Source organism: Bos taurus, chromosome 3 (assembly GCF_002263795.3).
Source record: "Bos taurus isolate L1 Dominette 01449 registration number 42190680 breed Hereford chromosome 3, ARS-UCD2.0, whole genome shotgun sequence".
NCBI lineage: Eukaryota > Metazoa > Chordata > Mammalia > Artiodactyla > Bovidae > Bos > Bos taurus.
The window spans coordinates 13,138,680-13,152,999 of record NC_037330.1 but is presented as its reverse complement, the minus strand read 5'-3'; the positions used below and the strand labels follow the sequence as shown (position 1 = coordinate 13,152,999).

At 40.9% G+C, this 14,320-nt stretch overlaps 2 long non-coding RNA genes across 2 annotated transcripts in view; both read left to right on the top strand.

The window, feature by feature from the left end:
* On the top strand, positions 1–1,415 carry LOC132344983 (uncharacterized). The gene is made up of 2 exons (XR_009494082.1): positions 1–478; positions 1,093–1,415. It is a non-coding gene; the product is annotated as an uncharacterized lncRNA (long non-coding RNA).
* A 2,460-nt stretch (positions 1,416–3,875) lies between these two features.
* Positions 3,876–14,320, top strand: part of LOC132344827 (uncharacterized) — a 50,090-nt gene continuing 39,645 nt past the window's right edge. Inside the window, exons 1-2 of the long non-coding RNA XR_009493845.1 lie at positions 3,876–4,207; positions 4,823–5,007. This is a non-coding gene — a long non-coding RNA (uncharacterized lncRNA). The remainder of the gene's footprint in view (positions 4,208–4,822; positions 5,008–14,320) is intronic.

The following is a 14,320-nucleotide window of genomic DNA, read 5'->3' as shown; positions in this document are numbered from 1 at the left end:
GTACTAGAGAAATTAAATGGCAGTAGTCTTATACAGGTTTCAGAGACAAGAAAGCAGAACAGGCCTTCTGACTTTGCTTCTGACTTGCCTGGACAGTGCCCTGATTATGTGCCTACTTGTGAGGACAAGCCATGGCACAATAAATAAGTTCTTGGAATTCTTGGAATTCTTGAGCCTCTGGAGGTGGTTTGGCCAACCCTGCCTGGGACTTAACAAAATCCTTTGACTTGAAAGATAAAACAAATAGAATTATAAAAAGATTAACTTGAAACTAGAGCAGGAATTTGTCACAAACCGATGATGCTGTCAGTTTGTGGCCTGGTTTTGTAAGCAGGAACTCTCAGAATGGCAATTTGAATTCTCACTCAGGGAGTGGATGCTCTGCCCAGGACTTTTCCCCAACTGGGACTCCAGATTGCTGTTACACGGGACTTCCCAGCAATGCTTGAGTCTGGAAGTGTCTACCCAGTTAGGTGATGTATGTGCTGTTACTCTCCTCTACTGTTTCTATTTCTCTATTCTTTTAGTGACTGTATTTTGGAAGTGAGTTAGATAATTCTCTATCAAATATCAAAATTGCTTATTTGTAATAAGCATTTTACTTTGTTAATGAATCCTTTGAACTTGAAAAGAAAGTTAAAATATTTAGAAAAATAGCTGGGTACCAAGGGGTATGAGGGACCCTTGAGAATTCTGTGCCTCACATCTGAGTTCTTGATCCAGATAAGAGACTTATGCGGTGAGTCAGTCTCAGAGAGGAGGTGGAGGCTCTGATTCGCCTCTTGAGACAGATTCTGAGAAGTGAAGGCAGGTTGCCTGAGGCAGGGCAGATGAGGCCCAGGGGCCTTTCTGGGGCTGGGGCTCATTCCGGGGGAAATATCCAGCTCTAGAGAGACTATTTTGATCCTTGGAAGTGGATCTATTTTGAAGAATTGAGCAAAGACCCCAAGTCAACAGTGACAACAACTGGCTTTCCCCATTACATCTCTGTCTATCCCTGTCATCCCCACTTCATTACCACTAGGAGCAGGTTTTGCTTTGCTTTATTGGTTTTTTCTGTAGAATGTGAGTCATCTCACTCCTGCCTCTCAGGTCAGTTTGGAGACAGCCTGAGGTGAAGGACGCACAGCACTTTGGAACTTGTAGGGCACCTCCCACCTTGTTCTTGCCCTCCACACTCACAGCTGGGCTCCTGTCTTCCCTGCTGTGTGACCCTGGCTTCTGATCTCTCACGAGTCCAGCGTGGATACGAACAGGACAGAGCTCATCAAGCTATGGTAAGGATCAAATGAAATACTGTATCACCAGTGCCTAACACAAATATTCATCAAATAATACCTATTTGAAAACAATCTAACATTTATGGGTTTAATTTTCAATAAAACTGTGACACAAAGAGAACACTTTGTGTTATATTCTCTGTGGAAGACAGTCCTGATGACAAAGCTCATATAATATACCTATGTTGTTAAAAATCCAAACAAATGTTTAAAGAGAAAGTCAATACCCTTTCCACCTTTGTTTCCCGCAGCCACTCTCATCAAGGGTAACCTCTCTTGTTTTCTTACAATTAATAGTAATAGTAGCTACCGTATATAATTAAATCTACATCTGTTGGATGTTTGTAAACATGAACATTTTTATACTAGTAAGTATAAAATTGATTCAAAGATGTATGCCAATTTCAGAAGTGTTAAATGTGAAAATCGTATGTAGGGGATTCTTGACACACAAGACACCATCACTCTTCTCCCCTGAACCCCGCATAGCAGCAGATTCGTCTTCCTTCCCAGTCTTCTCTCTGGGTCTTAGTTCAAGCTCCTTCATCCCCCAAGAGCGGTCTTTCCCCATTCCTAAGTCAGCCTATTGAAATACTGGCCCTGGCTTGAGATCTAACTCAAGGCCTCACTTGTCTCTGAGGTTTTCGAGACTGTTCCTTTGACCACTCTGTGCTCCCATGGTTAATGATGTTGACTCCCCTCAAGAGTACCTTGTTCCTCACAGATATAAAGAACAGATTTTTGGATTCTGTGGTAGAAGGTGAGAGTGGGATGATTTGAGAGAATAGCCTTGAAACATGTGTATTATGATATGTAAAATAGATCACCAGTCCAAGTTTGATGCATGAAACAGGACACTCAAAGCTGGTGCGCTGGGACAACCCAGAGGGAAGGGATGGGGGACACGTGTACACCTGTGGCTGATTCATGTCAATATAGGGGAGAAAACCACCACAATATTGCCAAGTAACTAGCCTCCAATTAAAATATTTTTTAAAAGGAAATGGATAAAATATTTCATTGATAATCTTGCTGTGTTGATTACATGTTAAAATATTACTTTATATATACATGGCTCTATAAAATATAATATTCAGTTCATTTCAGTCACTCAGTTGTGTCCAACTCTTGGCAACCCCATGAATCGCAGCACGCCAGGCCTCCCTGTCCATCACAAACTCCTGGAGTTCACTCAGACTCATGACCATCGAGTCAGTGATACCATCCAGCCATCTCACCCTCTGTCATCCCCTTCTCTTCCTGCCCCCAATCCCTCCCAGCATCAGAGTCTTTTCCAATGAGTCAACTCTTTGCAACAGGTGGCCAAAGTACTGGAGTTTCAGCTTCAGCCTCATTCCCTCCAAAGAAATCCCAGGGCTGATCTCCTTCAGAATGGACTGGTTTGATGTCCTTGCAGTCCGACTCTCAAGAGTTTTCTCCAACAGCACAGTTTAAAAGCATCAATTCTTTGGCGCTCAGCCTTCCTCACAGTCCAACTCTCACATCCATACATGACCATGGGAAAAACCATAGCCTTGACTAGACAGACCTTTCTTGGCAAAGTAATGTCTCTGCTTTTGAATATGCTATCTAGGTTGGTCATAACTTTCCTTCCAAGGAGTAAGCGTCTTTTAATTTCATGGCTGCAGTCATCATCTGCAGTGATTTTGGAGCTCAAAAAAATAAAGTCTGACACTGTTTCCCCTGTTTCCCCATTTATTTCCCATGAAGTGATGGGATCGGACGCCATAATCTTCATTTTCTGAATGCTGAGCTTTAAGCCAACTTTTTCACTCTCCTCTTTGACTTTCATCAAGAGGCTTTTTAGTTCCTCTTCACTTTCTGCCATAAGGGTGGTGTCATCTGCATATCTAAGGTTATTGATATTTCTCCTGGCAATCTTGATTCCAGCTTGTGCTTCTTCCATTCGAGCATTTCTCATGATGTACTCTGCAGAGAAGTTAAATAAACAGGGTGACAATATACAGCCTTGACGTACTCCTTTTCCTATTTGGAACCAGTCTGTTGTTCCATGTCCAGTTCTAACTGTTGCTTCCTGACCTGCACACAGATTTCTCAAGAGGCAGGTCAGGTGGTCTGGTATTCCCATCTCTTTCAGAATTTTCCACCGTTTGTTGTGATCCACACAGTCAAAGGCTTTGACATATTCAATAAAGCAGAAATAGATGTTTTCCTGGAACTCTCTTGCTTTTTCCATGATGCAGCGGGTGTTGGCAATTTGATCTCTGGTTCCTCTGCCTTTTCTAAAACAAGCTTGAACATCTGGAAGTTCATAGTTCACTTATTGCTGAAGACTGGCTTGGAGAATTTTGAGCATTACTAACTTGAGAGATGAGTGCAGTTGTGCGGTAGTTTGAGGACTCTTTGGCATTGCCTTTCTTTGGGATTGGACTGAAAACTGACCACTTCCAGTGCTGGGACAGGGGTGGTACTAGAGAAATTAAATGGCAGTAGTCTTATACAGGTTTCAGAGACAAGAAAGCAGAACAGGCCTTCTGACTTTGCTTCTGGCTTGTCTGGACAGTGCCCTGATTACGTGCCTACTTGCGAGTACAAGCCGTGGCACAATAAATAAGTTCTTGGAATTCTTGGAATTCTTGAGCCTCTGGAGGTGGTTTGGCCAACCATGCCTGGGACTTAACAAAATCCTTTGACTTGAAAGATAAAACAAATAGAATTATAAAAAGATTAACTTGAAACTAGAGCAGGAATTTGTCACAAACCGATGATGCTGTCAGTTTGTGGCCTGGTTTTGTAAGCAGGAACTCTCAGAATGGCAATTTGAATTCTCACTCAGGGAGTGGATGCTCTGCCCAGGACTTTTCCCCAACTGGGACTCCAGATTGCTGTTACACGGGACTTCCCAGCAATGCTTGAGTCTGGAAGTGTCTACCCAGTTAGGTGATGTATGTGCTGTTACTCTCCTCTACTGTTTCTATTTCTCTATTCTTTTAGTGACTGCATTTTGGAAGTGAGTTAGATAATTCTCTATCAAATATCAAAATTGCTTATTTGTAATAAGCATTTTACTTTGTTAATGAATCCTTTGAACTTGAAAAGAAAGTTAAAATATTTAGAAAAATTGCTGGGTACCAAGGGGTATGAGGGACCCTTGAGAATTCTGTGCCTCACATCTGAGCTCTTGATCCAGATAAGAGACTTATGCGGTGAGTCAGTCTCAGAGAGGAGGTGGAGGCTCTGATTCGCCTCTTGAGACAGATTCTGAGAAGTGAAGGCAGGTTGCCTGAGGCAGGGCAGATGAGGCCCAGGGGCCTTTCTGGGGCTGGGGCTCATTCCGGGGGAAATATCCAGCTCTAGAGAGACTATTTTGATCCTTGGAAGTGGATCTATTTTGAAGAATTGAGCAAAGACCCCAAGTCAACAGTGACAACAACTGGCTTTCCCCATTACATCTCTGTCTATCCCTGTCATCCCCACTTCATTACCACTAGGAGCAGGTTTTGCTTTGCTTTATTGGTTTTTTTCTGTAGAATGTGAGTCATCTCACTCCTGCCTCTCAGGTCAGTTTGGAGACAGCCTGAGGTGAAGGACGCACAGCACTTTGGAACTTGTAGGGCACCTCCCACCTTGTTCTTGCCCTCCACACTCACAGCTGGGCTCCTGTCTTCCCTGCTGTGTGACCCTGGCTTCTGATCTCTCACGAGTCCAGCGTGGATACGAACAGGACAGAGCTCATCAAGCTATGGTAAGGATCAAATGAAATACTGTATCACCAGTGCCTAACACAAATATTCATCAAATAATACCTATTTGAAAACAATCTAACATTTATGGGTTTAATTTTCAATAAAACTGTGACACAAAGAGAACACTTTGTGTTATATTCTCTGTGGAAGACAGTCCTGATGACAAAGCTCATATAATATACCTATGTTGTTAAAAATCCAAACAAATGTTTAAAGAGAAAGTCAATACCCTTTCCACCTTTGTTTCCCGCAGCCACTCTCATCAAGGGTAACCTCTCTTGTTTTCTTACAATTAATAGTAATAGTAGCTACCGTATATTATTAAATCTATATCTATTGGATGTTTCTAAACATGAACATTTTTATACTAGTAAGTATAAAATTGATTCAAAGATGTATCCCAATTTCAGAAGTGTTAAATGTGAAAATCGTATGTAGGTGATTCTTGACACACAAGACACCATCACTCTTCTCCCCTGAACCCCGCAAAGCAGCAGATTCGACTTCCTTCCCAATCTTCTCTCTGGGTCTTAGTTCAAGCTCCTTCATCCCCCAGGAGTGGTCTTTCCCCATTCCTAAGTCAGCCTATTGAAATACTGGCCCTGGCTTGAGATCTAACTCAAGGCCTCACTTGTCTCTGAGGTTTTCGAGACTGTTCCTTTGACCACTCTGTGCTCCCATGGTTAATGATGTTGACTCCCCTCAAGAGTACCTTGTTCCTCACAGATATAAAGAACAGATTTTTGGATTCTGTGGTAGAAGGTGAGAGTGGGATGATTTGAGAGAATAGCCTTGAAACATGTATATTATGATATATGAAATAGATCACCAGTCCAAGGTTGATGCATGAAACAGGACACTCAAAGCTGGTGCGCTGGGACAACCCAAAGGGATGGGATGGGGGACACGTGTACACCTGTGGCTGATTCATGTCAATATAGGGGAGAAAACCACCACAATATTGCCAAGTAACTAGCCTCCAATTAAAATATTTTTTAAAAGGAAATGGATAAAATATTTCATTGATAATCTTGCTGTGTTGATTACATGTTAAAATATTACTTTATATATACATGGCTCTATAAAATATAATATTCAGTTCATTTCAGTCACTCAGTTGTGTCCAACTCTTGGCAACCCCATGAATCGCAGCACGCCAGGCCTCCCTGTCCATCACAAACTCCTGGAGTTCACCCAGACTCATGACCATTGAGTCAGTGATACCATCCAGCCATCTCACCCTCTGTCATCCCCTTCTCTTCCTGCCCCCAATCCCTCCCAGCATCAGAGTCTTTTCCAATGAGTCAACTCTTTGCAACAGGTGGCCAAAGTACTGGAGTTTCAGCTTCAGCCTCATTCCCTCCAAAGAAATCCCAGGGCTGATCTCCTTCAGAATGGACTGGTTTGATGTCCTTGCAGTCCGACTCTCAAGAGTTTTCTCCAACAGCACAGTTTAAAAGCATCAATTCTTTGGTGCTCAGCCTTCCTCACAGTCCAACTCTCACATCCATACATGACCATGGGAAAAACCATAGCCTTGACTAGACAGACCTTTCTTGGCAAAGTAATGTCTCTGCTTTTGAATATGCTATCTAGGTTGGTCATAACTTTCCTTCCAAAGAGTAAGCATCTTTTAATTTCATGGCTGCAGTCATCATCTGCAGTGATTTTGGAGCTCAAAAAAATAAAGTCTGACACTGTTTCCCCTGTTTCCCCATTTATTTCCCATGAAGTGATGGGATCGGACGCCATAATCTTCATTTTCTGAATGCTGAGCTTTAAGCCAACTTTTTCACTCTCCTCTTTGACTTTCATCAAGAGGCTTTTTAGTTCCTCTTCACTTTCTGCCATAAGGGTGGTGTCATCTGCATATCTAAGGTTATTGATATTTCTCCTGGCAATCTTGATTCCAGCTTGTGCTTCTTCCAGTCCAGCATTTCTCATGATGTACTCTGCATAGAAGTTAAATAAACAGGGTGACAATATACAGCCTTGATGTACTCCTTTTCCTATTTGGAACCAGTCTGTTGTTCCATGTCCAGTTCTAACTGTTGCTTCCTGACCTGCACACAGATTTCTCAAGAGGCAAGTCAGGTGGTCTGGTATTCCCATCTCTTTCAGAATTTTCCACTGTTCATTGTGAGCCACACAGTCAAAGGCTTAGGCATAGTCAACAAAGCAGAAATAGATGTTTTTCTGGAACTCTCTTGCTTTTTCCATGATCCAGTGGATGTTGGCAATTTGGTCTCTGGTTCCTTTGCCTTTTGTAAAACCAGCTTGAACATCAGGAAGTTCACAGTTCACATATTGCTGAAGACTGGCTTGGAGAAATTTGAGCATTACTTTACTAGCATGTGACATGAGTGCAATTGTGTGGTAGTTTGTGCCTTCTTTGGCATTGCCTTTCTTTGGGTTTCAAATTGAAACTGACCTTTTCCAGTCCTGTGGCCACTGCTGAGTTTTCCAAATTTGCTGGCATATTGAGTGCAGCACTTTCACAGCATCATCTTTCAGAGTTTGAAATAGCTCAACTGGAATTACATCATCTCCACTAGCTTTGTTCATAGTGATGCTTCCTAAGGCCCACTTGACTTCACATTCCAGGATGTCTGGCTCTAGGTCAGTGATCACACCATCATGATTATCTGGGTCCTGAAGATCTTTTTTGTACAGTTCTTCTGTGTATTCTTGCCACCTCTTCTTAATATCTTCTGCTTCTGTTAGGTCCATACCATTTCTGTCCTTTATCGAGCCCATCTTTGCATGAAATGTTCTCTTGGTATCTCTACTTTTCTTGAAGAGATCTCTAGTCTTTCCCATTTTGTTGTTTTCCTCTATTTCTTTGTATTGATCGCTGAGGAAGGCTTTCTTATCTCTCCTTGCTATTCTTTGGAACTCTGCATTCAGATGCTTATATCTTTCCTTTTCTCCTTTGCTTTTCACTTCTCTTCTTTTCACAGCTATTTGTAAGGCCTCCCCAGACAGCCATTTTGGTTTTTTGCACTTCTTTTCCATGGGGATGGTCTTGATACCTGTCTCCTGTACAATGTCACGATCCTCATTCCATGGTTCATCAGGCCCTCTATCTATCAGATCTAGGCCCTTAAATCTATTTCTAACTTCCACTTTATGAATGAATGAAAGAAAGAATGAAGGGATGGACTCAAAGCAAAAAGAATACCCAGCTGTGAGTGTGACTGGTGATAGAAGCAAGATCCAATGCTGTAAAGAGCAATATTGCATAGGAACCTGGAATGTCAGGTCCATGAATCAAGGCAAATTGGAAGTGGTCAAACAAGAGATGGCAAGAGTGAATGTCGACATTCTAGGATTCAGCGAACTGAAATGAACTGGAATGGGTGAATTTAACTCAGATGACCATTATATCTACTACTGTGGGCAGGAATCCCTCAGAGGAAATGGAGTAGACATCATGGTCAACAAAAGAGTCCGAAATGCATACTTGGATGCAATCTCAAAAACGACAGAATGATCTCTGTTCATTTCCAAGCAAACCATTCAATATCACAGTAATCCAAGTCTATGCCCCAACCAGTAATGCTGAAGAAGCTGAAGTTGAACGGTTCTATGAAGACCTACAAGACCTTTTAGAACTAATACCCAAAAAAGATGTGCTTTTCATTATAGGGGACTGGAATGCAAAAGTAGGAAGTCAAGAAATACCTGGAGTAACAGGCAAATTTGGCCTTGGAATATGGAATGAAGCAGGGCAAAGACTAATAGAGTTTTGCCAAGAAAAGGCACTGGTCATAGCAAACACCCTCTTCCAACAACACAAGAGAAGACTCTATACATGGACATCACTAGATGGTCAACACCGAAATCAGATTGATTATATTCTTTGCAGCCAAAGATGGAGAAGCTCTATACAGTCAACAAAAACAAGACCAGGAGCTGACTGTGGCTCAGATCATGAACTCCTTATTACCAAATTCAGACTTAAATTGAAGAAAGTAGGGAAAACCACTAAACCATTCAGGTATGACTTAAATCAAATCCCTTAAAATACAATATTAAAATTCCCCAAAATAAAAAGAGTACCTTGTCCCAATATTCCTTCTGCTGGAAGATTACAGCTTGAGGGCAGCACTTGTATCTCCATCACCTGTAACCCCCATGAGGCCTTATTCCAAGTTCAGTAAATAGTTCCCCCCCTCCAAATTTTAATGCCACCATATTTATTTACATGTTGAAAGGCAATACAACTAAGGAAGGGATACCTTGAGAGTTAGGAATGCAGACAAAGGTATGGTCTAACAAACTGATGGGCTCACAATATTCCCAACAATTTCACAAGGTAGGTCTTGGGTGATTCAGTTACACATTGTTTTAATTTAATGAAATTATTTAAAAAGGCAAGGAGAAAAGATTTGATAGACTTGTCATTGTCCAGAATTTGATGGAGTAATCATTGAACCCAACTAATAGGATATAAGTGGAGCATTTGGTTCACATTTAATTAAGGGTGTAAGGGTGTGTGTGTGTGTGTGTGTGTGTGTGTGTGTGTGTGCATAAAAGCAAATACTTAAATAATTTAAGTTCCTTTTAGATAGTTTGTTATCCATGAGCCTCCTGCAGCCTACAACTTAAAGAGGGCATTGAAGAAACCCAGGAAGAGATATGTCTTAGGACTCACAATTAACCTATTAGGATTTAGAACATTAACTAGGTTGGAAAGCCTTTCCCAAAGTTTTGGCATACATTTTCTCCCTTATTTTTTGTACATTGAAGCCATATCACGCAGTTAACAGTTTACTTGTACATTAAGTTACAAATACTCTTAAACTTTAATTTTGAACTCTTAAATGCATCAATTGGTCTGTGCAAAAATCACTTTCTAGTGATTTGCTTTTCATCATTTGAGTTGCATAATACATCTAAATGAAGACCTCTCTCCAATGTCTCACAATCCCTCCCTGCATAATTATTTCTGGCAACACTGAACACATCCATCACAGAAGGAACAGCGCACTGCAGCCAGCATCTGCCCCTGGGTAAGTCAAAATTCTGACTGCTGATGAGCACTTTCAAACTCATCAGGTACAAAGGCAGGAAATGAATGCACACAAGTTGCAAACTGCTGTACCTTGTTTGCACAGCTCCTTTGTTCTGGAGAAACCTCAATTATTTGTCTCAGATTTTAAGAAAAGATTGCTTAATGCTACAAGAGAAAAGAGGAGAAAGGAGCACAGAGTTAAAGGTAAATTTTTCTTTTATCTTTATTGAAGTATAATTGAAGTATAATATTATGTTAGTTTTAGATGTACAACACAGTGATTTGATATTTTTACAGACTATACTCCAAAGCTATTAAAAATACTGACCATATTTACTGTGATATGCATCATATGCTTCCAAATTATTAAATAATATGCCCAGTAGTTTATGCTTTTTAATCTCCTTCCCCACCGTGTCCTTCCCCTTACCCTCTTCTCTCTCATAACCACTAGTCTGTTCTCTATATCTGTGAGTCTGCTTCTGTTCTGTTGAATTTGTTCATTTGTTTTTTTAAAGGGTGAATAGATAGTCACATCTTCCAGATCCTTCAATTTCCTTAAAAATACAATCCTTGTATGTTAATAGGTTCTGCTGGCAGGAAGACTGACTGAAATGGCCAAAACCCTACAGTTAATATTCTTTTGGCCAGAAAATGGAATTATTATTTTTCTAGCTATAAATTGAAGCAAACAGAGCTGTCTGTCAGGCAAAGCCAATGCATACACCTAAATTACAGAAACTACAATCGAACCATTCAGGTGTGACCTAAATCAAATCCCTTATGATTATACAGTGGAAGTGAGAAATGGATTTAAGGGCCTAGATCTGATAGATAGAGTGCCTGATGAACTATGGAATGAGGTTCGTGACATTGTACAGGAGACAGGGATCAAGACCATCCCCATGGAAAAGAAATGCAAAAAATCAAAATGGCTGTCTGGGGAGGACTTACAAATAGCTGTGAAAAGAAGTGAAAAGCAAAGGAGAAAAGGAAAGATATAAGCATCTGAATGTAGAGTTCCAAAGAATAGCAAGGAGAGATAAGAAAGCCTTCCTCAGTGATCAATACAAAGAAATAGAGGAAAACAACAAAATGGGAAAGACTAGAGATCTCTTCAAGAAAAGTAGACATACCAAGGGAACATTTCATGCAAAGATGGGCTCGATAAAGGACAGAAATGGTATGGACCTAACAGAAGCAGAAGATATTAAGAAGAGGTGGCAAGAATACACAGAAGAACTGTACAAAAAAGATCTTCAGGACCCAGATAATCATGATGGTGTGATCACTCACCTAGAGCTAGACATCCTGGAATGTGAAGTCAAGTGGGCCTTAGGAAACATCACTATGAACAAAGCTAGTGGAGGTGATGGAATTCCAGTTGAGCTATTTCAAATCCTGAAAGATGATGCTGTGAAAGTGCTGCACTCAATATGCCAGCAAATTTGGAAAACTCAGCAGTGGCCACAGGACTGGAAAAGGTCAGTTTTCATTCCAATCCCAAAGAAAGGCAATGCCAAAGAAGGCTCAAACTACCACACAATTGCACTCATGTCACATGCTAGTAAAGTAATGCTCAAAATTGTCCAAGCCAGGCTTCAGCAATATGTGAACCATGAACTTCCTGATGTTCAAGCTGATTTTAGAAAAGGCAGAGGAACCAGAGACCAAATTGCCAACATCCACTGGATCATGGAAAAAGCAAGAGAGTTCCAGAAAAACATCTATTTCTGCTTTGTTGATTATGCCTAAGCCTTTGACTGTGTGGCTCACAATAAACTGTGGAAAATTCTGAAAGAGATGGGAATACCAGACCACCTGACTTGCCTCTTGAGAAATCTGTGTGCAGGTCAGGAAGCAACAGTTAGAACTGGACATGGAACAACAGACTGGTTCCAAATAGGAAAAGGAGTACGTCAAGGCTGTATATTGTCACCCTGCTTATTTAACTTATGTGCAGAGTACATCATGAGAAACACTGGATTGGAAGAAGCACAAGCTGGAATGAAGATTGCCGGGAGAAATATCAATAACCTTAGATATGCAGATGACACCACCCTTATGGCAGAAAGTGAAGAGGAACTAAAAAGCCTCTTGATGAAAGTGAAAGTGGAGAGTGAAAGAGTTGGCTTAAAGCTCAACGTTCAGAAAATGAAGATCATGGCATCCGGTCCCATCACTTCATGGGAAATAGATGGGGAAACAGTGGAAACAGTGTCAGACTTTATTTTTTTGAGCTCCAAAATCACTGCAGATGGTGATTGCAGCCATGAAATTAAAAGACGCTTACTCCTTGGAAGGAAAGTTATGACCAACCTAGACAGCATATTCAAAAGCAGAGACATTACTTTGCCAACAAAGGTCCGTCTGGTAAAGGCTATGGTTTTTTCTGTGGTCATATATGGATGTGAGAGTTGGACTGTGAAGAAGGCTGAGTGCTGAAGAATTGATGCTTTTGAACTGTGGTGTTGTAGAAGACTCTTGAGAGTCCCTTGGACTGCAAGATCCAACCAGTCCATTCTGAAGGAGATCAGCCCTGGGATTTCTTTGGAAGGAATGATTCTAAAGCTGAAACTCCAGTACTTTGGCCACCTCATGCGAAGAGTTGACTCACTGGAAAAACTCTGATGCTGGGAGGGATTGGGGGCAAGAGGAGAAGGGGATGACAGAGGATGAGATGGCTGGATCGCATCACTGACTCGATGGCCGTGAGTCTGAGTGAACTCTGGGAGTTGGTGATGCACAGGGAGGCCTGGCATGCTGCGATTCATGGGGTCGCAGAGAATCAGACACGACTGAGTGACTGAACTGAACTGAACAGTTGCCCTGATAGGATTTGGATTATACTACTAACTAGGGTTGTAAAATGTGGCTTGAATTTGTATATAATGGAGGCTTTTGAATAACTTACTAATTAGCATTTACTGTCTAATTACTCATATTTCTTCTTCACTAGCTAATTAAACTTTAATTAATAGGATTAATTAAATTAAATTAATACCCAGATGCTGGGTATTAATAGGATATTCTGCACAAACCGGATGAATGTTGGTGTTGCAGAACAGCAAACAATGATGTTTCCTGCTCGATACAATATTACAGAGTGACACATCAGTTTTAGAATTGGATATTCTTAACACTAGGTCCCAAACAGATTAAGACAAAGATTAAACTCTATTAAAGGCTATTAGAATATGTCTCTATTTCATATGGACAGAGGTTTTTAACATAGTACAGGAGACAGTGACCAAAACCATCCCAAAGAAAAAGAAATACAAGAAGGCAAAGTAGTTGTCTGAGGAGGCTTTCTAAATAGTTGAGGAAAGAAGAGACGTGAAAGGCAAGGGAATAAAGGAAAGATATATCCTACTGAATGCAGAGATCCAGAGAATACCAAGGAGAGATGAGAAGGCCTTCTTAAATGAACAGTGCAAAGAAAGAGAGGAAAACAATGGAGTGGGAAAGACTAGTGATCTCTTCAAGAAAATAGGGATACATCAAGAGAACATTGCTTGCAAGAATGGGCATGATTAAGGACTGAAATCCTGCTTGGAGAGTCCATGCAGGAATACTGGAGTGAGTCTCCATGCCCTCCTTCAGGGGCTTTTTCTGACTCAGGGATCGAATCTGCTTCTCCTGTGGCTCCTGGATTACAGGCAGATTCTTTATTACTGAGCCACCAGCGAAGCCCTATATGCAGAGTTCATCATGCAAAATGTTTGGCTGAATGAATCACAAGCTGGAATCAAAATTGTCATAAGAAATATCAACAGAATATCTAACAGAAGCAGAAGATATTAAGGAGAGGTGGCAAGAATACAAAGAAGAACTATACAAAAATTGTCGTAATGACTGAGATAACCATGGTGGTGTGGTCACTCACCTAGAGACAGACATCCTGGAGTGGGCCTTAGGAAGAATTTCTATGAACAAAATTAGTAAATGTGATTAAATTCCAGCTGAGCTATTTAAAATCCTAAAAGATGATACTGTTAAATTACTGCATTCAATATGTCAGCAAATTTAGAAAACTCAGCAGTCCCCACAGGACTATAAAAGTTCAGTTTGCATTCCAATCCCAAAGAAAGACAATACCAAAGAATGTTGAAACTACTGTACTATTGCTCTCATTTCACATGCTAGCAAACTTATGCTCAAAATCCTTCAAGCTAGGCTTCAGCAGTACATGCACTGAAGACTTTCAGATATACAAGCTGGGTTTTGAAGAGGCAGAGGAAACAGAGATCAAATTTCCAACCTTCGTTGGATCATAGAGAAAGGAAGAGAATTCC